Source organism: Phacochoerus africanus, chromosome 2 (assembly GCF_016906955.1).
Source record: "Phacochoerus africanus isolate WHEZ1 chromosome 2, ROS_Pafr_v1, whole genome shotgun sequence".
NCBI lineage: Eukaryota > Metazoa > Chordata > Mammalia > Artiodactyla > Suidae > Phacochoerus > Phacochoerus africanus.
Genome location: NC_062545.1, coordinates 3,814,853 through 3,828,372, shown reverse-complemented (window position 1 = coordinate 3,828,372; position 13,520 = coordinate 3,814,853).

Genomic DNA, 13,520 nt, shown 5'->3' with positions numbered 1-13,520 from the left:
ATAAAAATGAATTAGGACAAAAAACATAGTGGTTGGCGAAAGGCTTGGCTGGTGATGAAGTAAAAATTGTGTTAAAGTTTATTCCTTTCCTATTTGCATGCATAAAGATCTTCATTAAAATTTATTGATTCAACTAAATGAGTTTTATATCAGATGCATTGGCTTTTCCAAAAGCTAATATGATGCCTTAAATTAACAATGCAAAAATCCAGTCACTCTATTTCACTTCATGCCAAATATCAGTTAAAACATTAGTATCTGATCGTTTTTATGAATCAGATTTTACTAAACTTTCTAGGCTATTCTGGCGGATATCTGCTTATCGATAAACTTGAATCCTCAATGATGCTGTCGGGGGTGTGTGGTGAGTACAGCAGCAGAAGTGGTGATTGAATAAAGCTGCTGTAAACACATCAGAGTGTTTCATAGTTTTACATGCATGTGGGCAGGGAACTGTAACTGGATAAGAGAGACTATTCAGGACTCAGTTAAGTAGAATATTTCCCTCTGTTGATCACTCCTGCTAAGCTTCAAAATCCCACCATGACTCCCGTTTTGGCATGATCCAGACACCTTTCAAATTACATGCACATAGCATTTCTTCTCCAATTACATCTCCAGGCCAACTGCTATGAGAGATGCCATCTGCTTGTGCTGGCCAAAAGAAGAGCAGAACATCTGAGGACTGGCACCAACAGAAATCTCCCTGACACACATTATTGGAGATTATGTGCTAAGTCTCCGGTGAGTTTTCCAAATTGGGTTTGTATATTATCAGGTGGGGTTAAACTAAGGCAAGAATTAATTCCTAGGTCAATTGATGGAGAAATTTTTGTATGAAAAGGGGACCATCAAGCTGGTCCTGCCAGAAACGCCCACCTGCTTACAAATTCCACTTATGCTCTCCCAGGTAGAGGTTTTCTTCTTCAACTCAGTGCCTTATCTATTGACTGTCATATATGCCACTTAGTGGCCCTTTATCATTTTATTGTCACATTTTATTTTCCGACAATAAAATTATGTGGTGTATTCATTATGTCAATCGGAGAGTTAAGCACTAATATTAACCTCATATAAATGAGGAATCTGGAAGAAATTAAGGTGACAATGAAAGGAGGAAGAGAGAAAGATAACTCTTACTATTCCATATTATTCCATGTATCAGGATATGATGAATATCTTCTCTTTAATTTTCGTAATTCAAAGAGGTAAGTATTATCTCCATCCTACAGCAGAGGATAACAGACATGGCTAAGATTACACAGCTAATTGGAAGGGACAGCACTGTCCCTGGAGACAAAGAAGAGCCTGTGCTTCAAACGGCCCCACGCTGGCCCTTCTCTGACCCCACCTCTGTGCACAGGCAAGGGGGCCTGGGCAGCAAAGGGGTGCATGCATGAGAGCTATTACATACCTCTGCAGACCACGCTCAAGGATCCTGGACTCCCGAATCCCTGCCCATGTGGTCACAGGTCGCTTCTCTCCCCAACATGGGTCTTTTCTCCTCTCAAGGCTAAGCGTACCACTCAGGATACTTTCCCCCATGTCCAAGAATGCCCAGCCTCTCAGGGGACTCAGGTTGGGGGTGTGTGGGGGTCCATATACGTGCACATCAGACTCCTCGTGATGCAGCCTAGAGGAGGAAGCTGGAAGAGGGAATGTTAGGTCAGACACTTAGGGAGAATTCCGAGGAGTCTCAATTTGGTCCCTAGCCTTCCAGATGGCTATAAAATATGTTTGTCAAGGTAGGAGGAGAGAATATATTTTATTTAACATCCTTATAGCTTTATTTGCAATGTTTTAACACTTAGATATATATGCCCCCCTTTGGGGGCCTCAGAAATGGTAGGAGTGAAACTTGGTAGAGGAAGTAAGCTTTAAACCAATACCTCTTAAATTTCAAGTTCTAAGCGCTTTGCCAGTAAACCACACCGGCGTCTATCCTTTTCTTTTGTGGGAGAAGTAATGTAAAAAGCCCTATAGATTCCAATCAATAACACCCTTCCTATTTTTACTCTTTACCCACTTTAGAAACAGGAATTCTTTCAACCTGCTATAGACTGAATATTTGTACCCCTTAAAAATTCGTATGTTGAAATTCCAACCTCCAATGGGATGGATTTGGGGGGTGGGGCCTTTGGGGGTGGTGTTTAAGTCATGGTGGCAGAGCCCTCATTAATGGAATTAGTGACCTTATAAAAGAGACCTCAGAGAGATCAGCCCCCTTCCTGTTTTGCGAGGACACAGCAGGAAGGCATCTGTCTTCACCAATACGCCAGCTCACACTGGACACTGAATCTGCCAGTACAGTGACCTAGCACAGCCAGGCTCCAGACCTGGGCAAGATGCACTTCCGCTGTTTATAAGCCATGCAGTCTGTGGTAGTTTGTTATAACATCCTGGATGCACTAAGACCACATCCTTGCCTGGCTTCTGCTCCTAGATTTACCATGAAGTATAAAGTAAGTTATGTTTTGTTTTGTTTTGGCAGATCCTTTCATTAAGTTGAAGAAATCTGCTTCAGTTCCTAGTTTTTCTTCAGCATCTTTATCATAAAAGTGCTGGATTTTGTCAAATGGTTTCTCTATGTCTATTAAGAGTGTGTGTTTGTTTCCTTCTTACTAGGACGGTATATTCTATTGATTGATTTTTGCATGTTAAGCCATCCTTAGAATCCTGTGGTAAATTCCATCTGGTCATGCTGTATAATCCTTTTGCTCTGCTAGGTTCACTTCTCTAGAAATTTGTTGAGGTATTTTGTGTTAATATTCTTGTAATCTTTTGCTATCTGATAAGACAGGTCTCATAAAATGAGTTAGAAAGAGTTTCTTCCTCTTAGATTAGTGTTAATTCTTTAAACAATCATGACAATTCACCAGCAAGGCCATGTGGCCCTGGATTTTCCTTTGTGGGCGTATTTTTTGAATACTCCATCTCTATACCAGTTATAGATATTTTCAGGTTTTCCACATCTTCTAAGTCAGTCTTGGCAATTTACATCTTTCTAGGAATTTGTCTGTTACATCCGTGTTACATCAATTGTGGACATAAAATTGTTCAGCGTATTCCAACATGATGTTTATTTCTATAAAGTCAGTTATAATGTTCCCTTTTTTATTCCTGATTTTAATAATTTGAATCTTCTTTTTTTTTTCCTTGCTCATTCTTGCTCAAGACATCAATTTGACCGATATCTTAAATGTTTTGTTTCCTTCTGTTTTTTTTTTCTATTTTGTAGATGTGTTTTATAGCTACTGTCAGTTGGCCTTAGGTAAAGGTGATTACCCTCAATAAGGTTGGTGGGCAGAATCCAGGCAGTCAGAGGCCCTGAGAGCAACTACTAAGGCTTACCTAAGAAGAAATGCTATCTCAAGACCGGAGCTCCAACTTCTGCCTAAGTTTCTAGCCTCTGGGTCACCCTGCAGATTACAGACTTGCCAGCTTGCATAGTCAGACTTATCTGACTGTGAGTCAAGTTCTTCCAAACTTGTTTAAAAAACTTTGCAAAAAGCAACTGTCACCAAAAATAACTATATACATAATTATACGTTTTAAATTACTGCATATAATAACTATGATAAACACATAATAGCTATGCACAGTTTATACACACATACATATATATGTTCTGACTGGGACTTACTCAATTTCCTAAATACGCAAATTGGTATATTTAAACAAATCTGAAATGTTGTGAATCACAGCTTCTGATTTGTCCTCCTCCTTTATCCTCTATTATTTCTAAATGTGCTGGAACTTCTCACACTACCCTATTCTTCTTTTTACTTCTCTTTAAAACATGTGCCCTCTCTTCTACAGAGCATTTACTGTATAATTTCCTCAAACAATCTATATAATTTTTTTCAGATTTATCTCAAATTCTCTAAAGCCGTGTTTAGTTTGTTGCATAGCCACTTCATTTCTATTACACTTTTCATTCTGGAGTTCCTGTTCATTTCATATTTAAATGTATTCTCATGTATTATACTCTCTTCTCCATTATATTTTTGTCAGTTTTTTTAAGTGTATCACATAGACTTTTTTGACATATTAGATTCTAACAGTGATGGTCATTGTGTGTCTAGATCTGTGAACTTTTTCTGATACATCCAAGTAATTGAGGCTTCTTTCACTTTGTGTTTAGAAGAGTTGGTGTGAGAGCATTTTCTATTTCATCCTTCTGGGTACAGAACCTTTGATGCCTAGATGCAGGAGGTGTTTCCTCTGAATGTGTGTGTCTCTCTTTCCCTGTACTGGATGTGCAGACAATCTCCTTGGTCCTTTTTCTTCTTCTTCAAGGCGCTGGGAAGCAGTGCTATTAACCCAAGACTGCTGTAACGTAAATGCTTAGCTCTCATGTGAATTCTAGGTTTTTCCTGTCCAATCTCCTGAAGGTGCTACTGTCCGAGGCCCTGTGTTAACGAGGTTTTTCTGCCCCGCAGTCTCTCACCCACGTGGGGACTTGGATCTCGCCCTGGTCTCCTGTAAGGGCTCCTTAAGTCTGTCTTTTCAGCCATCAGAAATTGGCATATACTGTCAGAGAAATAGTCGTTCCAGACTTTCCTTGTTCCATAGATTCATGACTTATTTTTGCCTCTATCCAGAATATTATGCAAGAATCTTTAAATCTTTGCCTTAAATTTTACCTCATTAGAAATGAATTTAATCTACCATTCATTGACATATAATATATTCTGGATGTTTATAGACTAGAAAGCAGTTTTATTCTCATATAAGGAAAACAATGTATTTAACAAAATAATTTTTTAATATTTTATGTATATGTGCACACACGTGGCTATTGCAAGAGAAAGGTATATTAACATGACTAGTTAATATATATTTCACAATAACTTTAAATGTTTTAAACACTGAAATGTGGAATGTGTATTTTAAATTATGTTACTGTACCCCTGGGCTTAGTGACATAGGGTGTAACTAATAAAGTGTATAATATGAATATTTATATACACACATAATCATACATATTTAAAGATGGTGTTTCTTCTGGTTATTCTAACTCTGAGTGAATTAGAATACCTTACCATAATAAAAAACTTGACTATTTATGGAGGCTAGAGTGAGAATTCATTATATTACTTGTGAAACACTCATGAGAGATCCTTTTTGTCAAGAATCTCACATCTTTTCTAGTTACACATTCACCATGTTCAACCCAGAATCATTATTTCTCTGGAACAACGTTCGAGAAGATGCCCCTGGGACATACAAAAGGCAAGTGATAAAGTTGAAAGAATTGCTTTAAAAAGCTGTACAAGTGACGGCTTTGTTCGATTGTCTTGTGTTGGGAGAGGCTCCGTGTATTTTCTGTGGAAGGCACAGCACAGGTAGGGTCTGGTTATGTTCTGAGTGAAATCTGGGGATGATTTGAGTAAGAACAAAGGAGAGAATACAATAAGCACAGTCCGAATACAGAACTGGTTTTAAGATTACACCCCGGGATTTTAGAATCTGCCTGGGCTGGAGTGTACGGATGTCTAAGCCACGCACCTGCCACAAGCAGCCTGGCAGTCACCATGCCCTTCTCGCAGCCATCACGCATGCTCCAAATCACCATTCCTTCCCAAGAGCACAGAAAACCAGGCCTGGGAGTTCCCGCTGTGGCACAGCAGAAACGAATCCAACTGGCAGGCAGGTTCAATCCCTGGCCACACTCAGTGGATTAAGGATCCCACATCGTCATGAGCTGCGGGTGCGGCTCTAAAAAATTTTAGAAAAGAAAAGAAAACCAGGCCTGTGGACACAAAATGCAGGGAGGGGTTAAGGAAGGTGAGGGAATAACCTACTGATGAAAAGATCTTTCAAGGGGTTATTCCTGCCATATGATTAAACTCAAGATAGTATAGTTTTATTCATATGCATTTATTTGTTTTTCTTTTTCTTTTTTTTTTTTTTTTTGTCTTTTTGCCTTTTCTAGGGCCACTTCCTGCAGTATATGGAGGTTCCCAGGCTAGGAGTCTAATCGGAGCTGTAGCCACCGGCCTACGCCAGAGCCACGGCAACGCCGGATCTAAACTGCGTCTGTGACGTACACCACAGCTCACAGCAACACCAACGCCAGAGCCACAGCAACGCCGGATCCAAACTGCGTCTGTGACGTACACCACAGCTCACAGCAACACCAGATCCTCAACCCATTGAGCAAGGCCAGGGATCAAACCCACAACCTCATGGTTCTTAGTAGGATCTGTTAACCACTGAGCCATGAAGGGAACTCCTGTTTTTCTTTTTAGGGCCACACCTGTAGCATATGGAAGTTCCCAGGCTAGAGGTCAAATCGGAGCTGCAGCTGAGGCCTACGCCACAGCCATGGCAACCCGGACAACACATCCGAGCTGTGAGGACGACATATGCTGCAGTTTGCGGCAACACCAGATCCTTCACCCACTGAGCGAGTCCAGGAGTCGAATCTGTATCCTCACGAACACCATGTCAGGTTCTTAACCCACTGAGCCACAACGGGATATCCCAGGATAGCATATTTTTAAATGTAACTGTCCTTTCTTTGAAATACCATAATGCCATGTATTAACACGTGCTAAGGCGTAGTTTGACATTGACTTTTGCTGTTCAGCTTAGGATTTGCCTTCCCATAATTGGGGAATTCCATCCTAGGAAACAGAACTCCATCTCCCCCCATAAAACCCACAAACGCCAGTGTTTCGTTTCTCAGGCTCTCCTGCAGGCAAGCAGGACACGTAACCTAGAGTCCCTCAACAGGACATGCTGGCCCCACACTTTCAGTGGCAAGCCCCAGGACCCATTCTTGCAATGGGCTGCCATGGCAACAGCCGTTACCTCCAGGTGCCAGAAGTCACGGGGGTAGGACAGACCTATTGGGTTGCCCCCTGTTGGTGGGATGCATCTGGTAGCACAGTTACGTCTCCAGCCAGTACTTCCCTGACTTGCCCTTGAGGATTGTTTCTCCCTGTGTAGCCTCCAAATTCTGTTAGATTTCCTAGAGGATTTATGAAGCACTTAATGTCCTTTTAATACATTCCTCTTCAGGTTAAAGTGTTCCTACTTCATTGCCTTCAATTAAGTATCTCATATAACAAGTGAGAGGTCATACGACGTACTCTGTTCTTTAGTATTTCACTTGAGAAAATAATGCATAAAAGCATCAACATTCATCATTATTCGATTATGATCTTGCAGGAGGATTATGATTTTGGCTGACTTCTGAAGGCTAACTATGTTAGAGCTGTCCTGAGTTTTACACGCAATGTTTTATGTAATATTAAAGCGACCACATAAGGTCACTCTTCTTACCTTCCTCTTAAAGGTGCAAAAACTGGGCCAAAGAGAAACTTAATAACTCGATCAAAGCTACACAAATGTGGCAAGTCTGACAGCTTTTCACGTGTTTTCCACTGTCATAACTTCAGAGAGTCACATAAGCTACAGCTCAGATATAAGAAGAATGGTAAAGTCATAGCAAACACGGCTTTGTATTTAGTTTGGTGTTCAGTACTGTACTGAGAGCTAGAAATACAAAAATCAGTTATGTAATATTCCTATCCTTGCTTCATCTTTAGGTAAAAAGTAGTATAAGTTAACAACTATGAAACATTGTCAAATTTTCGATGATACTGGGATGAATGAAGCATACGGAATTTCAAGTAGAGGAACAATTATTTCCCTGTTATCGTGTCAGGAAAAGCTGTAGACCAGAGAAGACCAGGACAGGTCCCATGGGCCCGCAGGGCATTTGCTGTTAGGGGCAGGGTTGTCGGTAGGCGGAAAGGGTGAGATGTGATGATTTAACAAAGCCTGTATTCCAAAGACCACTCATGGCATCTGATACATCACAGAAACATGTCAAGTATCACTCCTGCGAATTTCCTCATAAATCTATGATCATGAATTCCTCAAGATTTTTTTTTAACATTAACTTTAGGAGATAAGAAAATGAAACATCAAGTTTGTTCACAATATTGAAATGTTACATTAGAGACAGGGAAACATAAGAGCTTATCTCGCTCATTGTAGACCTGACTATCAAACATTTTGATTACATCGGTCATTTTGCCAATTTTGCCAATAAAAATCAAGACGTTACTTTCAATGAAATTTTTGGAATAAATACGTTGAGAACTAAAAAGTAGCCTGCAATGTCAGTAAATAAAAGATGTCACAGCCACTACCAATGGTGAGCCCTGAGATTTCTCAGGATGTAAAAACACAGGATGCTGGCCCCAGGGAGCTGAGGTGCTGATCAAAGGAAAGATTGCAGTGAGCCCAGACCCTGCATCTTCCCATACATGGAAAACACTAACGTCCTTAACGTGAGATGTCCGGTTTTCTTTTATTAACAGCAATGTTTTGTTTTGACTCCCTGCCCTTTGTTGCAAAACTCCTGTGTATCCTAGCTCCCCCCTTGCCTCCTCAGAGCAGTTTTCTCAGAGCTGTCTGAGATGCTGCCTCCCAGGCTGTAGTCCTCATGTTACCCCCAATAAAACTTAACTCACAACCCTCACGTTGTGCACTTTTTTAAGTCTACAAAGTCAATGAGCAATAATCTCCCACCACCACAAACACATTTCAGATGTGAAAGCATTAGGGAGATAGACCAGAGAGAAGCTGCATTAGCTTCCTATTGCTGTCAAACGAGATTATGCAAATTTAGTGGCTTAAAAGAACACAGAGTTACCCTCCTATGGCTTGGGGATGGCAGAAATCCAAAACGAGTCCAGGAGCTCAAGTCAAGGTGTCAGCAGGGCTGCATTTCCTGAGGCCCTAGGCTCGGTTTCCTCGCCTCTTCCACCTGCTAGAGACGCCCCTGTGCCTTGGGTCTTGGCTGCCTCTCCTCTTCAAAGAGAGGAATGGCATCGCTCTCACTTCTGCTTCTGCCTTCACATCTCCTCCTCTGATTCTGACTCTCCTGCCCCCCTCGTTCACCTCTAAGGAGTCTTATTTACATCAGATTGACCGAGATAGTCTGGCAGGATCTCTTTATCCCCATATCCCTGCAGAGCTCCGCCAGCAGAGCCAGCCCTCTTTGTTGTGCAGGCCGCAGGTGCCTGGGTGCCTGGGATGAGGGTGTGGATGTGGCATTTTTCTTCCCCCGCACAGATCCCCATTCCTCCTACGTCGGCTCCCAGTTTCTCTCCACTGAATGAATCTCTTTTCTCTACTGTTTTCTCTCCTTTAAGCATGAAAACATATTTTAGAATGTCTCACTAAAGCAAACAAGCCTCTTTTGTCTTTACCTCCTCTCCAGTTACCTTCCTACCAGTTTTTATTCTTTAACAACCGGACTTTTGAAAGCGTCCTTCACTCGCTCCTTCCATTCCTCCTCTCTGAATCAGTCTCCGATTCACCACCATTTTATTCCCTAGGGAGGTCTGATAGCCAGTAACTCCACTGACCTCTCCATACTTAAGTCCAGTGACCACTGTGTGCCCTCACATTCTGAAACCTCTCGACAGCAAGGAAAATATCCTCCTTCTTGAAACGACCATTAGTCTTGGATTTCACGCTCCACGTTTTCACAGTTTTCCTCTGATCCTTGTAGGCTGGTCTTTCTCCAATTCTTTTGTTAGTGTCTAGTTTTCTATATAGCCCAGTCCTGAGCTTTGTCCATTCCTACAAGGTTGTTTATCTCTGGGTAATCTCATTCATTTGCTACCTTTCTTTTCTTTTTTTTTTTTTTTGTCTTTTTGCCATTTCTTGGGCCGCTCCCGCGGCATATGGAGGTTCCCAGGCTAGGGGTCGAATCGGAGCTGTAGCCACCGGCCTACGCCAGGGCCACAGCAACACGGCATCCGAGCCGCGTCTGCAACCTACACCACAGGTCACGGCAACGCCGGATCATTAACCCACTGAGCAAGGGCAGGGATCGAACCCGCAACCTCATGGTTCCTAGTAGGATTCGTTAACCACTGCGCCATGACGGGAACTCCCTCTTTTCTTTCTTTCTGAAAAAAAAAAAAAAAAAAATTCTTATTTACTAAGTGAAAAGGAATGATACTTACTCACCTCTGTTTTCACCGAAATGAGGATATGGAAATTTTCCAATCAGTATATGCATATCTATCTCATTTTCATGGCAATGAAATATTACTGATACAACATAGTTAATATAACTAATCTCCTATTAAGTAGCTCCAATTTTCTATTTGTCCTATTATAACAGCACTTTGATAAATATGTAACATGTAGTAATAAATATTTCATCAGTGAGGAATACCATAGAAGAATATCAGGTTTATTCCAAAAGAAAAATCATAGGTATTATGTTATTAATACTATTGTGGGGAGTTCCCATCATGGCACAAAGGCAACAAATCCAACTAGTATCCATGAGGATGTGGGTTCGATCCTTGCCCTTGCTCGGTGGGTCAGGGATCTGGCATTGCTGTGAGCTGTGGTGTGGGTCGCAGACTCAGTTTGGATCCCATGTTGCTGTGGCCATGGTGTAGGCCAGTAGCTGTATCTACCATTTGACACCTCGCCTGGGAATCTCCATGTGCCACAGATGCGGCCCTAAAAAGAAAAAAAGAAAAAAAATACCATTATGATCCTTAGACCATTCCATAAGCAGAATCCAGTAATACAGTAACATATTTCTGAAAGTATTAAAGGACCTGAAGGTCATTCATAAGATAGGGAATGAGTAGTTACTGAATTACACTTGAAAAGCAATTAGTTTTTAACTGTTTTCTCCCTTTTTTGGAGAGGACATATTTTCTCCTTCTTTAGAACCTTTTTATAAGAATGCCCTTTCAAAAAAGGGGGCAATATTTCAATACCGTACATATGTATAGTGAAAAATTCCTTCTATGTGTTTCATCAAACTGGTATAGGAGCAATGACAATTTCCTTTGACTAACAGTTTGGGCTAAAACTCAGAATTTTTAATTGTCACATATCTCTGATGATAACCGCATTTCTTATGAAAAATAGTGCTTTTCATATGGAAATCATAGCAGCGGCTTTTCTGGAGATAACGTTATTTGCCATGTGACTTAGGTAGCCTCAGAAATGCCACCCTGCCCTGTTTACCTCTGACAAGACTCGACACAGACACTCCAAATTCCCATTCTTTTCTTTATAAATGATTAGCTGAACCGTGGGCCCCCGTGGATGATGGTCGTGAACCAGACTTTGGTTAAGATTCTCTTGCACTTTAGCTGACTCAGCCCAAACCCACAGAGTGCCCTTCCCTAGGTGTCCTCTTGGAAAATAGGCTGATTTCAGGTTAAACATCCATCTTCCTGGAACAAAAAAGTTGAGGGAATTTCTTAACCTCTTCTCTTTTCCAGGATCACACGGCTCAAGTAAAATTCAGCATTGTCAAGAGGCAGAAAGAGTTGAACACAAATACACTCAAGTGATTTTTAAACCAAGTGGCAGAAGCAATTTAGTGGAGAAGTATCGTCTGTTAAACAAATTGTCTCGGAAAAAATGGACTGCTAAAATAGACAAACAACAACAATCTTCATTAGAAGTCATGTTTTTGGTTTTAGTTTTTTTTTTTTAATTAACATAGAGATCCAAGTGTAAAATGCATAATTGTAATTTTGGAAAATATTGTAGACAATTATTGTGACCTAAGATTAGGCAGAGTTCTCAGACATGATACCAAGAGCACAATCCATTAAAAACAAATAAATTTTCCTCCACCAAAGTTAAAATGATTTGCTTTCAGAGTTCCCGTCGTGGCGCAGTGGTTAACGAATCCGACTAGGACCCATGAGGTTGCAGGTTCAGTCCCTGCCCTTGCTCGGTGGGTTAACGATCCGGCATTGCCATGAGCTGTGGTGTAGGTTGCAGACACAGCTCGGATCCCGTGTTGCTGTGGCTCTGGCGTAGGCCAGCAGCTATAGCTCCGATTAGACCCCTAGCCTGGGAACCTCCATATGCCGTGGGAGCAGCCGAAAGAAATAGCAAAAAGACAAAAAAAAAAAAAATTTGCTTTGCGAAAAACCTTGTTAAGGGGATCAAAAGGTAAACCAGAGACTGGGAGAAAATATCAGCAAGTCACATAACTATAAAATATTCTCTAAATATTATGGTAAGAAAACACACAGTTCAGTTAGAATATTAGAAAAAGCCTTGAAAGACAAATCAGGGAAGAGGATATGGGGTAGCAAATATTCATGTGAAGCTTATTGACGACTTTGTCTGTTAGGAATGCAAATTAAAGCCACACTGAGATGCCACCGATTCAACGCAGGATCCGAACATACATGGAGCTGGAGCGACAATACAAAATTCTGATGAGGATGTGGAGCATCTCAATCTCTCTGCATATCTGGGGAGAAGGGGAAGTCGTCATAGCGCTGCTGGAAACAGCTTAGCAATCTCCTCCAGAGTGAAACATATATTATAAGACCTAGGAATTACATTCCTGGGTGTTTATAATAGAAGAACGAAAATATCTCTACCAAACACGTAACAGCACAAAGCTGATCAAGATGTGATCTGCCCATAAAATACAGACTTACCAGTTGATTCAATAGGTAGGTAATCTACAAACAAACATGAAAATAATTGTTTAGGGTGCTGTTATTCATAACAGTCAAAAACTAAACAGCCTAAATTTCCACTGAATGATGAACCCATAAATAAAATAAGGTATATCTATAAACAGAATATTATTCAGAAATTAAACAAGGAAGGACACTCCACAGCATGCTAACATATGAATTTTGATGTCATTATATTTTAAGTGAAAGAATCCAGTTCCTGAAGATCACATAGTGTATGATTCCACTTATGTGAAATAATCTAGAATAGAAACATCTTTAGAGACAGGAAGTAGGAAGTAAGTTCTTGATCATCTAAATGCTGTGTGAGTTTTTGGGTAGGGGGAAGTGAGGAGTGACTATGATGGGTGTGGTGTTTCTTTGGGGGCTGAAAATGTTTTAAAAATAGCTTGTGATGTTACATAACTCCGTGAATATTCTCAAGTGCATTGGATGTTAGACTCCAAATGAGTGGATGTGATGGCATGTCAATCCTAGCTCTGTAAACCTGTTTGAAATAGTCTACATACTTTCTCATTTAAGTCTTTAAATGTCAAAATCATAATTATGGAGAAAGCGTCATAGTTGCCAAGGTATCAGACTGGGAGACTATGCATCAGGGTTGTGCAGATGTCCACTGGCTACTTCTGATAATGGAACATGACTTTGTACAATGTTACCATTGAAGGAAGCTTGGTCTAAGGTATATGGAAATGCTACACTTTTTGCAACTTCTCTTAAATTTAAACTGTTTCAAATTTAAAAGTTTCTGCAAAGCCAAATCTTTAAGAGAGCGAATCTTATTTTTGAGAAAGAAACTTTCTGACATACTCTGCACCAAAGCTGTTTTAAGTCAAAATCCAGGTGAACTATTGTATTACTGCTATTTCAGTCTGTTAGTTCTTCTCTTTCACAACTTAAGTCTGGTGGTTGGTTCAGCTACGTCTACACATTGATCTGTTTGAGCTTTAAAGTTTTCAGCTTCAGAGAACATCGCTTTCAACATTTAACAAAATATTCGGTCAG